Source organism: Cornus florida, unplaced genomic scaffold (assembly GCF_030987335.1).
Source record: "Cornus florida cultivar Cherokee Brave unplaced genomic scaffold, ASM3098733v1 CherokeeBrave_3.0.0_Hap2_Chr02, whole genome shotgun sequence".
Lineage (NCBI taxonomy): Eukaryota > Viridiplantae > Streptophyta > Magnoliopsida > Cornales > Cornaceae > Cornus > Cornus florida.
The window spans coordinates 78,164,454-78,180,626 of NW_026775572.1; the positions used below are offsets into that span (position 1 = coordinate 78,164,454).

The following is a 16,173-nucleotide window of genomic DNA, read 5'->3' on the forward strand; positions in this document are numbered from 1 at the left end:
GAAGAAGAAGAAGAAGCCTCCAACTCCATTCTCGCACCTAAGGCTTTAAGAACACACCAAACCCTCAAAACTCACTATTTCTCTCTCTAACTTAGCACAAATGTGTGATCCCCCAAAACTACAAGCTTCCAACCTCTTATCTAGGCAAAATCCTCCCTTTAACCACTCAATTTCGAGCTCCAACTACCCTAGAAGCCATTAGGACCATAGAAATTTCTTAGGGGACAAAATGCAGCTTGAAATCAGGAGCAAGTGATCTGCTTTCTGCAGATCGGCGGGGGCCCGCGGGGTGCTGCGCGGGTCCTTAGAATCCGAGGTAGCATACTGGGGTGTGCGGCGGGCGCCCGCGGAGCTTGCAGCGGGCACCCGCGAGACACTACGGGGCCCTACGGATGACAAGAAGCTACTGGCCCTTTTGCCGGGCGCCTGCGGGGCTTTGGCGGGCGCCCGTGGCTATTTGCCTTCCATAAATTCAGCTCCTTCTTGAACTGCTTTAGATTGGTCTGTTGATGCGATCTTCAATCTGAGCACTATTCTGTAAACTTCACACATATGATGACTCAAGATGGTTGGCCCAAAAGACGGTCCCCAGCAACGAAATACTTTGATTCTTCAAGAGTTTGTCAAAACCGTTCCTTAAACCCTATTCGAGGGAACCAACCTAAAAGTAGAAGAAAATAAATAAATAAAGCTAAACTATACATTATGATCAACTAATGGACTTAACTAATGCAAATAAGGGCGCTTGAATATGCAATATTCGGCGCTTATCACTTCTATTCTCATGTCCGGCAGGGCTCTACCAAATACCGTCCAATAAGATAGGTTGAGAATAGAAAACAAACAATTATATCTAAGACAAGGTAATAAGAGTTTGCAATCTATTTAAGCATGAAAACCAATTGAGTTGTCTCAATTGCTCATAGTCATATAATCAAGGAAACATAATATATTAAAATATATCTCAGAGTTAAAACAATCAAACCATAATATTAGATTGGGTTACATCAGTGCCCTAAGAGAAGAATTAGATACTCAGACGATGTCGAATATCATCTGTGTTGGAGTTGCCTCCATCGTCACGGACGGCACTTCTCTTCTCAGGATCTTCACTTTCTAAGGTTATGGAAACCCTAAAAGCCACCACAGTATTAGCCTTCTAAATAACATTGCAAAAGGACTTGGAATTTTGGACCTCTTTTATCAATGCTTAAGCCTTCTTTTATTGAAGAAAATAAGGATCTGGTGGGCTTTTAGGTCTTCTGGCGCATCTGGAATGAGATATGGCTTGAAAGGAAGCAATCCCGTAACTTGAATTTGACATGTCATGGACGGCTCGAGCTTTAAGAACAAAGGCTCGAGCTTTAAGGTTCAGGCTCAAGCTTAAGGAACAAGGCTCGAGCTTTTCTAGATAGATGCTCGAGCTTTAAGAATTGGTGTTCAATCTTTACTTTGACACTTAGCCAAATTTATTCAATTATTTTCAGAAGCGTCTTTTTCTTCAACACTTAGAATATTCTTAAGATTTAAATCTTTTACCATTGCTCGAGCACTAGGTACCAGGCTCGAGCATTAGGTTCTCAAGGCTCGAGCTTCAATGGATAGTGTTCGTTCTTTGGGTTGTGGCACGAGGTCTGGGAGCTTGAAAATCAATTCTTCAAATTCTGACACCTTGTGCTCAAGCTTAAAGGTCACGGCTCAAGCACCCTATGGTTAGGCCCGAGCACCCTTTGTTAGGCTCGAGCCTGAAGGTACAAGGCTCGAGCATTGAATGCCTTGTTGATTTTTGTCTTCTTTGACTTGTAAGGCTCGAGCCTCATGACTTAGGCTCAAGTTTTGGACTCTGAATTCTTCCAAACTTCACCATTTAAGCTCTCGGCTTGCTCTGGATGACGGGCAAAGATTCTATAAGTTTTGATATCATCATAAAGTCTCGGTTTTAACCATTTCTCTAGGAAAGTACCTACAAACACACATTGAACATAAATCAGTCTAAATATAGATAGAAGTATTACTTTAGGCCTTAACATATGTATATTTAGGGGCTCAAATATATAATATTCAGCACTCATCACGCCCTCAAACTTATATATTGCTAGTTCCTTAGCAATACAGAACTAAAAAGTCGCTTTCGTGGGAATCACGGTTGCATTTAGCTTATGCAATAAGCCTTTAAACCCCTAGGTTACCTCTAGTGGACGAGTTGTAGTCTCGTGAGGGTTTCTAGTGAGGATACCCACAAACTTCTCAGATCAGTGCCTTAAGTGCACAGTAAGCTTATTCAAACCTGTTTTCAAATTATATTATTCCTGCAACTCATTAATCAGTCAAATATAGTAAGTACAACCAATCATGTAATAAGGAAGACTTTCAACTTCTAATTTCAATTTAACAGCCATGGTCCCCATATATCAGTCTAATCATTTATTCAATAACCTTAATCACCAAAACACTTTTTGAAAGTGATCCTACAATTCAACATGTGGCTTACTATCCATACTTGCATTCATTCCTAGCTATTCCTCAATTTACAGGCAAATTCTTCAAATTCCAACTCCTAAGGCATTTATTGTTGTTGTTGTTGTTTCTTTTTTTTTTTTTCCTTTAAGGTATGTATTTTCTTCAAAAAGGATATTGTGCCAATGTTCAGGTCTGTTAAGCTTTCTAAATCACCATTGTAATGAACTTTCAGCCAATGACTCCCAGACCAGATGATCTTAGGTCATTAGGTTTCAGAATACACACCAAATGACTTAATCACTCAAGCAATCTAAGTACAGAACTTGAACTTGACCCTTTTCTACTTCTTTTCTCTTTTTATTTTATTTTATTTTATTTTTTTCACAATGGTGAAGAATTTTTTCTTTTATTGCATATATACCAATCTTTTATATTTTTTTCAACTTATTTTCTTTTTTCTTTTTTAGTTTTTTATGCCTTGGTTATCAAAATCATCAAATTCATCTGCTCATCTTAGTTTAACTCAAAACAAAACAAGATTTCTAGTTTTTACCCCACAGAATTCATACAAGTGTCAGTATGTGCAAAGTGTAGTATTCCAGAGATTAATTTCATTAAGCAAGGATCATCCTAACAGAGTGGACCATAAACCATCAACCAATTTCAAAATTTTCAAGACTCCCTTTTCACAATATTTTAGCATACAGCCCATATCCAACCAACATCACACTGTAACCGGAATATATAACAATCAACAGACTCAAACTTACGTTAGTAACAACAAATATCATATCCTTGGTATCATATTTTTTTTTTTTCAAATTCAAATTGTCAATCTCAAATTACCTTACCCCCAAACTTATTTGGCACATTGTCCGCAATATGTGAGAACAAAAGAGAGATGAGAAAGATATTACCAGAAATGCAGACCAGCAAAGATGGACAACACTAAAATGCAGAAGCTAAACACCACCCCCAAACTTAATCTATAGCATCTGGCAAAATCAACCAACTCAAACATATCAGAGTATCAGGCATATATAGTAATAAGAGAGAAATATTACAAGTAACTCAAATATCAACTCAAGGAAATAATAGGCAGAAAACATGTATATATATATCAGCAAGATGAGTACAATGCTTTTCAAAATAACAGACGTAAGGCAGATAAACATCATAAAGAAAGAAATACATCAAAAAACTGCCCTAGTCAACAAAAATGCCTACTTGAAATCAGAAAATACAGAAAGCCCTAAAAAGTTAATCTATATGTGGTGGAGGCGGATCAGTAGAGGTAGAAGGGGCAGACGGGGTGCGGCGTAAAAGCTCTTCCAGAATGCTCTACTGCGCAGTCAGCATCTGTCTCAATATTGTCTGGTCGTCTTGCAGCTCGGCCACCCTAGTCTGTAAAGCTCTAATCTCAGCCTGAGAAGAACTCTCAGGCTGGGCTGCAGGAACTGGCCTCCTCTTCTGTGGGGCCTGGCTATCAGAGACATCCATCTCGTCCTCTGTAGCCTCATCATCGACTCTCCTATCAACAATTGTGACATGGTGTGTTGCCGTACTAACGCTTAAAGATGTGCAAAAGATAGTGAATGTGCAATGTAGCCAAGTTTTACATTTATAAATGCCACTACTACCATTAACTAAAAATGTAGCAAGGGTGAGTAGGGATCATCCCAAGGGATTGGAGGGCTACTAGTAATGGAAACAATGCTTAGGGTTAGTAGGTCGAGTGATCAAACGTAGGTTGTTTGGTTGATGGAACTATAATTAAGATTAAACAAGCTCAATATAAAACAAGTAATTAAATGATAGAGAAAACAAGAGAGAGATCTTGGGACTCAAAGATCACCACTAAGCATCACCTTTCTCTACAGTCAATTCACAATTAATGAGGGGGAAAACATATGTTGCAACAATAGTGAGTGTGTGTGGTTGTTTTTACAAGCATGGATGACTAATTAAGTATATATTGTCTAAACAACACAATGAGTAGCACAATACATCAAACTAAGTCATTAATCCTTCTTTAAGCTCACAATCCAAACATATAACATAATTAGAGAAATATACTACTTGCATTCATAAGTATAGAACATGAAACAATAAGCATGGATTGTCCTCCTATTTAACAACTAAGGTAGCTATACTACATCTAAGCTAATGACATGGAAATTAAACTAATTAGACTAAGGGAGAGGCACAATCCATCAAGAAATGAGTATGAACCACCAAATAAACCACAAGAGCATTTTATTAAGCACTATGTCTTGATAATCTCTAGATCTATAGCATTAACACATATAGACATGCATCAACAACACAAGAAATAGAGATAAACACATGAACATCTATCATAGCATACATAGACATATGGATAGAATAAAATAATCAATTGGAAGAATTAAACCACACAAACCATTGAATAAACAAGATCTATATATATAAATATGTCAAAACATGTATTACAACACAAATCCCCTCAAAAATACATAAATCAAGGTAAAGAAAGCATGCTTAGGGCTAACTCTAGCCCCAAGAGGATGTCTAGCCACTCATGAATGGTGTCCTCCAACCCTCAAGGGCTATCTCCGTGGTAGAAGTGCTATTCTTCTTGGGGAAGATGGAAAACCTCTCACGAATGTCTCTAGCCTCCTCTTCTCTTTTCTTCCTCGCTAATAATTGTATCTCTCTACTCTCCAAAGTATATAAAAAACTATCCAAGACTATCAAAAACTATCTATATGTAAAAGTGGCTCATATTCCTTATATAGGTAGCTCAAATGTCACACCCAATGGTCTAGGCTCGTACACAAGGGCTTCTCCAATGATTGCACAATGAGACAACTTTTAATGAGCTAGAGATATATTTTTTTCGAATTTCAGAGGGTTCGATCGATCGAACCTGTGCTGTGATCGATCGAACATGGCTGAGATCTATCAAACTTTGGCTGGATCGATCCTCTCATGGCGACGCCTTTTTGGATAAGGATAGATCTGAGATATTTTGGGGAATGAAACAAAAGTGGTAGGTAGGGTGGTACAACAGGATAAGATGGAATCTTTTCGATCGATCTGAGAATTGTTGGATCGATCGAACTTTGTGGGATCTTTGGATAAGGACAAAAGAGCTTGGATCCATCTTGGAGAGAGTCTAGATCGATGAACTTTCGATCGATCGAAGTATTCTTGAGATCGATCGAACCTGCTGAATTTCCACACTTTGCTTCAATCTGCTTCCACTTTGCTTTTTTCTTCCATCCAGCTTGAGTTAGCTTCTTTTAAGCTCTTATTTGGCTGAATTAGCTTATTTTGGGGAAAAACACCTAAAAAGAGCAATAACATGAAATTATTCTAAAACGGGAAAGTAAGATAGATAAAGATCCTAGAATACCTAAACTTAAGGGGTTTAAATGCACACTTTTCAGCGCTCATCACACCCCCAAACTTAAATATTGCTAGTCCCTTGCAATGAACTACAAAGTAAAGGAATGAAATGAACAACTATACAACTATGAATCTAGAAAGCAATAAATGGATAATGCCACTTTCGTAGGGAATACGATTATATTTAGTGTATGCAACAAGCCTTTTAAACTCCTAGGTTACCTCTAGTGGACGAGTGAAGTCTCGTGAGGGTTTCCAAAAATGATACCCACAAACATTAAGCTCATTCTCACTAAAGAGGCACTAATATCGCAAACAAGCATTGGGAGAAAACTACCTCAAGTATGTAATTTTTCAACCCTTTCTAAGCAATTTCCCAAAAATTTAAAATCAAGCAAGCAAGTATGGTCCTCCACACATTAAGAAAATGATCATGCAAATCAAAATAACACTAGAATCCTTTTTGAGTGGACCGGCATCAAATATGTTGCTATCTTAGCCAACTAAAGAAATGATCACATCCTTACCCTCAAACTAGCACACAAATCTAGTACCGATCATCAAGACAAAGAGTGGACCTTTTATTAAAGCTTTATTATTCTAGGTGCGCTTATTCTTTTCACTCGAATTTTATTTATTTATTTTTTACTAATCCTAAGGATCAAAGATGGAAGTATGGTGCAATGTGTTGATCAATTAAGCTTTCTAGCGATCCATGAGGTCAAGCGTTAGGTCAATGACTCCCAAACCGGATGGCTTTAGGGCATTAGGCGTTCGAACACCCCTATGGACTTACAAGCTTAAATCAACTAGGCTACAAATCAAAACAACCTCCATCTATTCATTTCCTACTTCTCACCTTTTGGGAGAAGTCTTCACTTTTTTTTATTGCTTTTGTAACTTTTTTTTTTTTTTTTTTTTTCAAGTTTAATTATTAACCTAGAGTTTGGGCCCTCCCCTTTCAGCGCGAGAAATTCAGTGCTTGATGAGGCTAGAATACCGGTTACTCAATGAAAAGGATTTGTTATCTACTTTTATCAAAATGAAAGCTTTCAATGCACTACTAGCCCAATTGGGATATAACCAATTCAATAATCAATAAAGCATGTACCCCACAAATGAATGCTAGTGTGCGCCTGTGCTAGTGTAGAATTCTAGAATGAATCTGAAAATAATCACAAAATCAGGATGATGTGGACTATAAGTGCAAGCATGATATCAATCTTTCGAAAAAAATTACTCCTAAATGACATCCACAAGGCATACAAGGAGTATTGGACTCTCAAGTCAATCAATTTTTAAATTTTAGGTAATATAGTCCTCAAAAGATCAAAGTCATTACTAGTTATGGACCAATCATAGATAATCCCTCAAATACACAAGTCATGCTTAAAATTTTAAATTGAAAGCAAATACTGCAATTTACACCATTACCCCCAAACTTAAATAGCACAATGTCCTCAATGTGCAAATATAACAAAGGAAAGAGTATACCAGTGTAGCTATAACAAAGAATGACAGGGACACAAGTATCCAAAGTGGGTGGTATAACCCCCCCAAACTTGGGATTAACTATGGTCCTGAAAAGATGGCACTGGATAAAAGCTCATTAGATAACAAAGGGGAATAATAATAGTGCACAGTGGACATTCAAGTGTATATGGGGTAAGAAATTGAAGTAAAGAGAGAGAGGAAAAAGGGTGGTCCTGAAAATTTGGGCAGTACTCTTTCTCACTGAAGTTACTGGGATACACCTGATGGAGTCAATCAAATATAGATATATTAATACAAGGTATGACATCTAGAACATAGCAAAATATAGCATGTATAGCAAAAGATAAAAATAATGTACATCAGAATGTCTGGGCCAACAGACTGGCCGTAAAAATATCATAACAGTAGCAAAAATAGCAAATATCACAGATATGTAAAGCAGGTAATAGAGAGATATGAAGATCATGCTGAGTAGGTAGGACGGGCAGGGCGCACTCCGCGGATATCTCGGGATATGTATCGCAGCGCAATCATGACATCAGTACGCAGGGAAGAAATGTCAGCTCGGATGGAGATAGTATCTGTGCAGATAGAGACTAAGACATCCTCCAAAGCCTAGAGACGCTCTCCAAAGCCAGGTGTCTGTACTGGAGCCTCAGGTATGACTGGATCAGGAAACTGTGGTACATCCTGAGCGTGCTCCGGAGAATGAACTGGCGACCTTGCTGGATAGTGATGCTATAGACCATCTGCAGGATACTACTCCAAGTTTGTATCCATATGGACTGCAGCCAGATCGACTGCTGGATCGTCCGCTGCTAGTGCGGCTGTTACTGCTATTGCCATCTCCTCCTCCTCTGTCTCCTCTGCTATCACTGCGTCCTCTAGAAGACTCTTAATAAGAGCATTGTAGCTCTTTTTACATTCCTTCTTGCCAAAATGGCAAGCTTCTGTCTCTGAGCGCTTATCGGGACAAAATGGATAGCGGTGATCCTGGAGGATCTTAGTGATAAGATAGCCAAATGGAAGATACTTAGCCCGTTTGGGCTTGGCCTTGCTGATGTAGTTGGCATAGAGCTTCAGCATCATAGTCTAGTAGAGGGCTGGAATAGAAACCCAACACCCTGTGTAGAAGGCATACAGGGCTGTCAAATAATCGCCGCGCCTCTGGATCTTGTGGCCAGCCATGAACACATTTCGGTACAAGACCAAATCGAAGAACCACAGGTCATAGGGCAGATAGGTGTGAGTAGCAAATGTGTCACCCTCACTGTAATGGCCTATAAGTGCCTCGGCTATAATTGTATAAGAAGGCCTCCTCTCCAAAATGGGATAATCGAGCTTAAGCTCAGGAAGGCAGGCATACGGGCATCGGCAGGATCGAGCCAGAATCTCCACTGTAATGCGGATAGGATGACCATCCACTGTAGTGCACAGCTCTGCCAGATTACTCGGGGCAGGTCGGAGGTTCTGGAAGAACATCCGAACAAGCCTCGGGTAAACTGGGTAAGTGACTGGGGCTAGAATGGCTAAAATGCCCCTGCGATCAATGTCCTCGTAGGCTGCCCGGGTCAGGATATACCGGAAGAAGAAAGAAATGTCAAAAACTGACTTATGCGCCACTATATGGCGTGAGGATCTCGGTAGAGGTTTGTGTAAGGCCTGGTCTGGCTGTGCATGAGGCGGAGATAAATAAGGTGATGGTCTATGCTCAGCCTCATAATGAGATAATGAAGATGCAAAAGCAGAAGATTGCAGTCTGCTGTCTAATGAGGACTGAGCTAGATTGGCCTCTGTATAATCCTTCAGCTGCTCAGCCTGCTCAGGATCCGGGACCTGAGATGGTCTTGCCTGATGCTCGGGTTGCTCCTGAACATAAGAGGGCTCACCTGGCCCCTCTAATCTGGGTCTGACTTGGCGATGATAATGTCCACGGGCAACAGTCTTGACCTTAGCCATGGCCTGCAAAACAGAAAGAAAAACACTTACAATGTAAGTTAGTATTGACATTAAGAATTGAAGCACAATATATAGAAATATGTATGTCAAATAAGATAGATAACACAAAATCATGAATCTACGCAAGTGATGATGGGGCTAAATAAACAGTGACAGTAAGTGAAGCATGCTAAACAATATAAGTATGGAATGCATCCAATGTGGAAAACACAGGCATTGGGCATGTATGAGATAGCATGGAATCACAAAAGAGAGTGTGAAGTGTGGGATGCAAATCTGTGAAGTTCGATCGATCATAAAAATATGAGATCGATCTCTGTGAGATCAATCTGAGATAAGTTTGATCGATCTGAGAAAACTTTGATCGATCGAACTGCTAAGGGCAATTCGAAAAGTCACAGATCTATGACGTGGAAGGCACGGGGGCACCCAAGCAAACTTGTGGGGCCCTCTCACACATTAACAACACAATATGGGTCACTTGTTTGGCCTGTAACACTTAAAAATCGATTTAAAAATGAAATATATATATATAAAACTATATACACATTTATACACGAATATACACAATCATGGACACTTCAAATATAGCAAGATTCAGACATAGCAACCCTACATCTAACATGGCAAGCATCTGAAACATAAGATTGAAGATCGAAATTAAGAAATACAATGTGAAACTTACCAAATTCGAGAGAGAGAAGTGGTGCGAAGGAGATAGATGAGATCTGAGATGAAGGAGAGAGATTCGAGGCTCGGGATGGTCGCAGGAGGGCTCGCTGGAGATGGGAGAGATGTGGTTTGCAGCGTCGAGGGATGAGATGGTCTTTAGATCGATCTTTGAATCGATCTAATGACCCTAGGGTTTTGTTTTTAAAAACATTTCTCGACCAATTCGATCGATCAGGGAAAATTTTCAATCGATCGAACATAGATCGATCTGAAAAATGTCAAGATCGATCTCACCTCGAGAATTTTTTTTTTTTTTGAAATATTTTAAATTTTTGGAAATTAAAAATTCAAATTACAATTAAAACTATTATTTTTGAATTTTCGGAAATAAAATAAAAGAAATTTTTTTTTGGGATTTTTGAAAATTTTAAAAGGAAAATAAAATAAATAATTGAAAATAAAGTGAAAAATAGAATGAAAATATTTTTGGAGTTTTTGAAAATAAAATAAACACTAAAAACAAAAATAAAAATAAAAATAAAAATAAAAATAAACTTGCAGTCAAAGTCAAAGTCAAGGTCAACAAAGGGTAGAGATTGATCAATCTGAGATCAATCGAGAAGATGGTTCTATCGATCGAACAGGTGAAAACTTGCAGAGAAGTTCGAACGATGCACAGAGAGGCCTTTTTTTACGGATGTCAAAAATTTTGTAAGTGTGGAGTAAAGATCAATCTAGGAAAAAGTTGGATTGATTTAGGTACTTTTAGATCGATCCAAAGGAATTCTCGAATGATACATAGAGGGCTGATTTATGCAGGAAATTTTAGATCGATGGAATAGAGCAATGATTGGATGCAGGGATAGGTGTTCGATCGATCAAACCTCATTTGAGATCGATCGAACAGGGACAAAATGCTTATTTTCAGAACGAAAGTGCATGCATACTCAATCAAAATTCCTAGCCATATGTATGAATTCCAAAATATATCTAGATGACGCAAGAAATGAAAGATAAAACAAAAATGAGGGAGGAATAGGGTTGTAAATCCTACGAAGCATTTACTAGTCTTTAACGTCTTTAGCAAGACGTTGGGCTCTTTTAGCCCAGATCAAACATCTTGTAATGCATCCCCTCCTTGTCGGGGTGATAAGTACTTTGAATTCCATCTAACAAATGGTTCCCTAAATAACTTGTTGGATTAGGTTCAAATGAATTTGTTGGTCCTTTATCAATGTGATCTTTGGGCTTCCATACCCTTTCAAAGCAAGATTTTGAAACATCATTTTTTGAATTCAAGGTTGAAGATGAACTTTTTAAAGTTTTGGTTTCAAGCAAAGACTCTATTCTTTCACATTCATTGTTTAGACATTTTTCTACAACATTTACTTCTTTATACTTGTCAAATGAATTTGGGGTCGGATTGAAGATATTCAACTTCACTTTCATATGCCTAAATGAAATTTTCATTACCCCCGTCCTACAATTGATGTTGGCATTTGAGGTTGCCAAGAAAGGACGGCCAAGCATAATGGGAATTTGGCTATTGGGATTTGTAACCGGTTCCGTGTCAATGACAACGAAATTGACCGGGAAGAAGAATTTATCAATTTTAATCAAGAAGTCCTCAATGATACCCCTAGGCTTTTTGATGGATCGGTCAGCAAGTTGTAAAACCACCGACGTCGGTTTCAAGTCTCCTAAGCCTAATTTAACATATACCGAGTATGGAAGAAGATTAACACTTTCTTCTAAGTCTATAAGAGCCCAATTAAAGACATGGTCACCAATGATGCAAGAAGTAGTAGGCGAACTGGGGTCCTTAAACTTTGGAAGGGTGTTATGTTGCAAGATTGAGCTCACTTGCTTGGTCAAGACTACTTTCCTAGGTGCTTGGCTCTTGTTCTTCCTTTTTTGGGTGCAAAGATCTTTTAAGAACTTGGCATAAGCCGGAATTTTCTTAATTGCATCCAAAAGTGGAAGATTAATCTTCACTTGCCTAAACATTTCAATAATTTCATTGGTCTTGGTCTTTTGTTTATCAAGATAAATGGATCCTTTCAATGCATCCAGAAATGGAGCTCTTGGCTCAAAAACTTTTTCAAAACTCTTCTTTGAAACATCATCAACACAAGAATTTTTAAAATCCTTTTTCAAAGCTTTGTTCAATTCATCTTTCAAATCAATTTTGGACTCACTATTTAGATCACTTTCTAACACTTTCTCATTTGAATGATCATGCATATGCAATGAAGGAGGAATATGATAAGAAACGGATGGGTATTAACTTTTGGTTTCACCGGTTCACTCTCTTCATTGGACACACCTACTTTGTTGTCCACAATCTTCCCACTTCTTAAGGTTGTCACCGCATTGACATACTTAATTGTGTGCCCTTCCGATAAGGAATGAGTCTCCACAACACATTATTGCTTTGGTGGGGCATTCAAAGGCATCTTCCCCTTCTCTCTAGCATTTAGGGTACTAGCTATTTGCCTTACTTGGGTTTCTAGCTTAGCAATGGATTGAGAATGAGAATGAAGCAATTGAGTGTTCGCCTCTAGAGTGCATAGAGTGGTCAAAACTTTCTCTTCAAAGGCGGGACTTCTAGAGTTTCCTTGGGAATATGATGGTTGATTAGGAAAATGAGAATTAGAAAATTGATTGTAATGTGATTGAAATGATGATGATTTAAAACCTTAGGAACCTTGGCCTTGCATTGGTGGCAAAACATACTTCCCTTGAAAACCACCTTGGGGAGGGTTTGAGCCTTCCCCTTGGCTTTTCCAAGAAAATTTTGGATGGTTCCTCCAACTTGAATTGTAATGAGTGCCATAGGGATTATTCTCTTGATTGATGAATGTAGCATTGACTTGCTCATGGGGCTCACTTTGCACATGTCCATGGGGATAATTGGAAGTAGAATGTAAGACACTTGAACAAGTCATGCAAGATTCATTAGATGCACGATGCGATGATGAATATGAGTAGGGGAGGAAGATACTTGATTTGCTACATTTTGGTTGATCAAATATTGATCAAACCTTTAAGACAAGGATTTCATCTCAGTGGCTATGTCATTGGAGTTGTCAACTTGATACAAGCCGACATTCTTCCTTCCACCTAGGTTTCTACCATTTTTAGAAGATAAGGACCTATGCATGGAATTTTCACTCATACTTTCATACAATTGCCACACATTATTTTCATGCTTATCAAGATAAGAACCACCCATGGAAGCATCAACCATACCCTTTTGATTATCCGGTAAACTTTCAAAGAAATATTGGACTAGTTGCCACTTAGGTATGTCATGATGAGGGCACTTTCTAAGCAAATCATTAAATCTTTCCCATGCCTCATGAAACATTTCCCTATCCCCTTGAGAAAATTCTCTAATTGAAGTTCTCATGGCATTGGTCTTAGAAACCAGATAGTACTTTTTTAAGAACTCTTGTTGCATTTCCGCCCAAGAAGTTATCGAAAAAGGCCTAAGATTGTTGAACCAATATTTTGCCTTGTCTTTAAGGGTGAAAGGAAAAATTTTAAGTCTTAAAACTTCCCCCGGCATGTCCGTGTATTTCACGGTGGAACATACTTCAAGAAACTCATCCAAATGCTTATAAGGTTCTTCACTAGGAAGTCCATGATAGTTTGGAAGCATTTGAATAGTTTGCGATTTAATTTCATAGTGATGTACTCTAAATGGAGGCAATTGAATGGAAGTGGGTGCATTATATTCATTAGGCACATAATGGTCTCTTAATGCAATGAGAGGATTCACAATTGGTGGTGCTAAACGAACACCTTGATTAGCTTGAACTATGGGGGGTTGTGGAGCAAATATTGGCCGAGGCATTCCCAATGGAACTTGGCCTTGTTGTTGTGGGTGAATGAATGGTCTAGGCATACCTAATGGTACTTGAACATTTTCATGATTCACATTAGGGTGAAGGTTGCCTTGTTGGTCTATATGACCAAGGTCCTCCACATAGTCGTCATTCAAATCCTCTGTTGGTGAAATGGAGTGATGAGAACTACCCATTCTCCTAGGATTACGAACAACCGATTCAAGAAGTAAATTAGGAGGGATAAGAGTATGATTCAATGACCTACGACCATACATATACTAAGAAAGCAAATAACAAGCAAGTAACAATCACTTCGCCCCCGCAACAATTCAATCAACAAATCTCCACATACAATGATCCCATGCTCCCATACTTAAAAAACATGCAAAGAAAAGTAAATTGCCTCCACGCGGGCTCACGATTTATCTAAGAAATGAAAAACAAGCCTCTACGCAGGATGACGATTTAACTAGGGCTTGACTTAGAAAGATCTCACAGAGGGTCCTTAAGCAACTTCAATTCATTTTCAACTTCCAAACTTTGCTATGCTTTGCATTTTTAGATTTTTAGTCCTTTTTGTGCTTAGCTTAGCTCCTTGCTTTGAATTCTCCTTTGCTTAACCTCCTTGCTCAATTTCACCTAGCCAAATAAGAACAAACATAATAAGTAACCAAAAATAAAAATAAAGTAAAGACACGATCAAAAAAGTACTAATCCCTAATTGTTTCCAAAATACAGCGTTGCCAATTAAATCCCCGGCCACGGCGCCAAAAACTTGGTGTTGCCAATTAGATCCCCGGCAACGGCGCCAAAAACTTGGTGTATCACTGCACCAACGCTTAAAGATGTGTAAAAGATAGTGAATGTGCAATGTAGCCAAGTTTTACATTTATAAATGCCACTACTACCATTAACTAAAAATATAGCAAGGGTGAGTAGGGATCGTCCCAAGGGATTGGAGTGCTACTAGTAATGGAAACAATACTTAGGGTTAGTAGGTCGAGTGATCAAAGGTAGGTTGTTTGGTTGATTAAACTATAATTAAGATTAAACAAGCTTAATATAAAACAAGTAATTAAAGGATAGAGAAAACAAGAGAGAGAGATCTTGGGACTTAGAGATCACCACTAAGCATCACCTTTCTCTACACTCAATTCACAATTAATGAGGAGGAAAACATATGTTGGAACAATATTGAGTGTGTGTGGTTGTTTTTACAAGCATGGATGACCAATTAAGTATATATTGTCTAAACAACACAATGAATAGCATAATACATCAAACTAAGTCATTAATCATTCTTTAAGCTCACAATCCAAACACATCACATAATTAGAGAAATATAATACTTGCATTCATAAGTATGGAAGATCAAACAACACACATGGATTGTCCTCCCATTTAACAACTAAGGTAGCTACACTACATCTAAGCTAATGACATGGAAATTAAACTAATTAGACTAAGGGAGAGGCACAATCCATCAAGAAATGAGTATGAACCATCAAATAAACCACAAGAGCATTTTATTAAGCATTATGTCTTAACAATCTCTAGATCTATAGCATTAACACACATAGACATGCATCAATAACATAAGAGATAGAGATAAACACATGAACATCTATCCTAACATACATAGACATATGGATAGAATGAAATGATCAATTGGAAGAATTAAACCACACAAACCATTAAATAAAGAAGATCTATGTATATAAATATGTCAAAACATGTATTACAACATAAATCCCCTAAAAAATACATAAATTAAGGTAAAGAAAGCTTACTTAGGGCTAACTCTAGCCCCAAGAGGATGTCTAGCCACTCATAAATGGTGTCCTCTAACCCTCAAGGGCTATCTCCGTGGTAGAAGTGCTCTTCTTCTTGGGGAAGATAGAAAACCTCTCAAGAATGTCTCTAGCCTCCTCTTCTCTTTTCTTCCTCTTCAAGAATTGTATCTCTCTACTCTCCAAAGTATATCAAAAACTATCTATATATAAAAGTGGCTCATATTCCTTATATAGGTTGCTCAAATGTCATACCCAATGGTCTAGGCTCGTACACAAGGGCTCCTCCAATGATTACCCAATGAGACAACTTTTAATGAACTGAAGATATATTTTTTTTGGGTTTAAGAGGGTTCAATCGATCGAACCTGTGCTGTGATCGATCGAACATGGCTGAGATCTATCAAACTTGGCTGGATCGATCCTCCCATGGCGGCGCCTTTATTGACAATGACAGATTTGAGATATTTTGGGGAATGAGACAAAAGTGGTAGGTAGGGTGGTACAATAGGATAAGATGGAATCTTTTTGATCGATCTGAGAATTGTTGGATCAAA

The 16,173-nt window shown here is 38.3% G+C and overlaps 1 pseudogene; it reads left to right on the forward strand.

Moving 5' to 3' along the window:
- Positions 1-13,283: 13,283 nt before the first annotated feature.
- On the forward strand, positions 13,284-13,382 carry LOC132297760 (small nucleolar RNA R71; annotated as a pseudogene).
- The last annotated feature ends 2,791 nt before the right edge of the window (positions 13,383-16,173 follow it).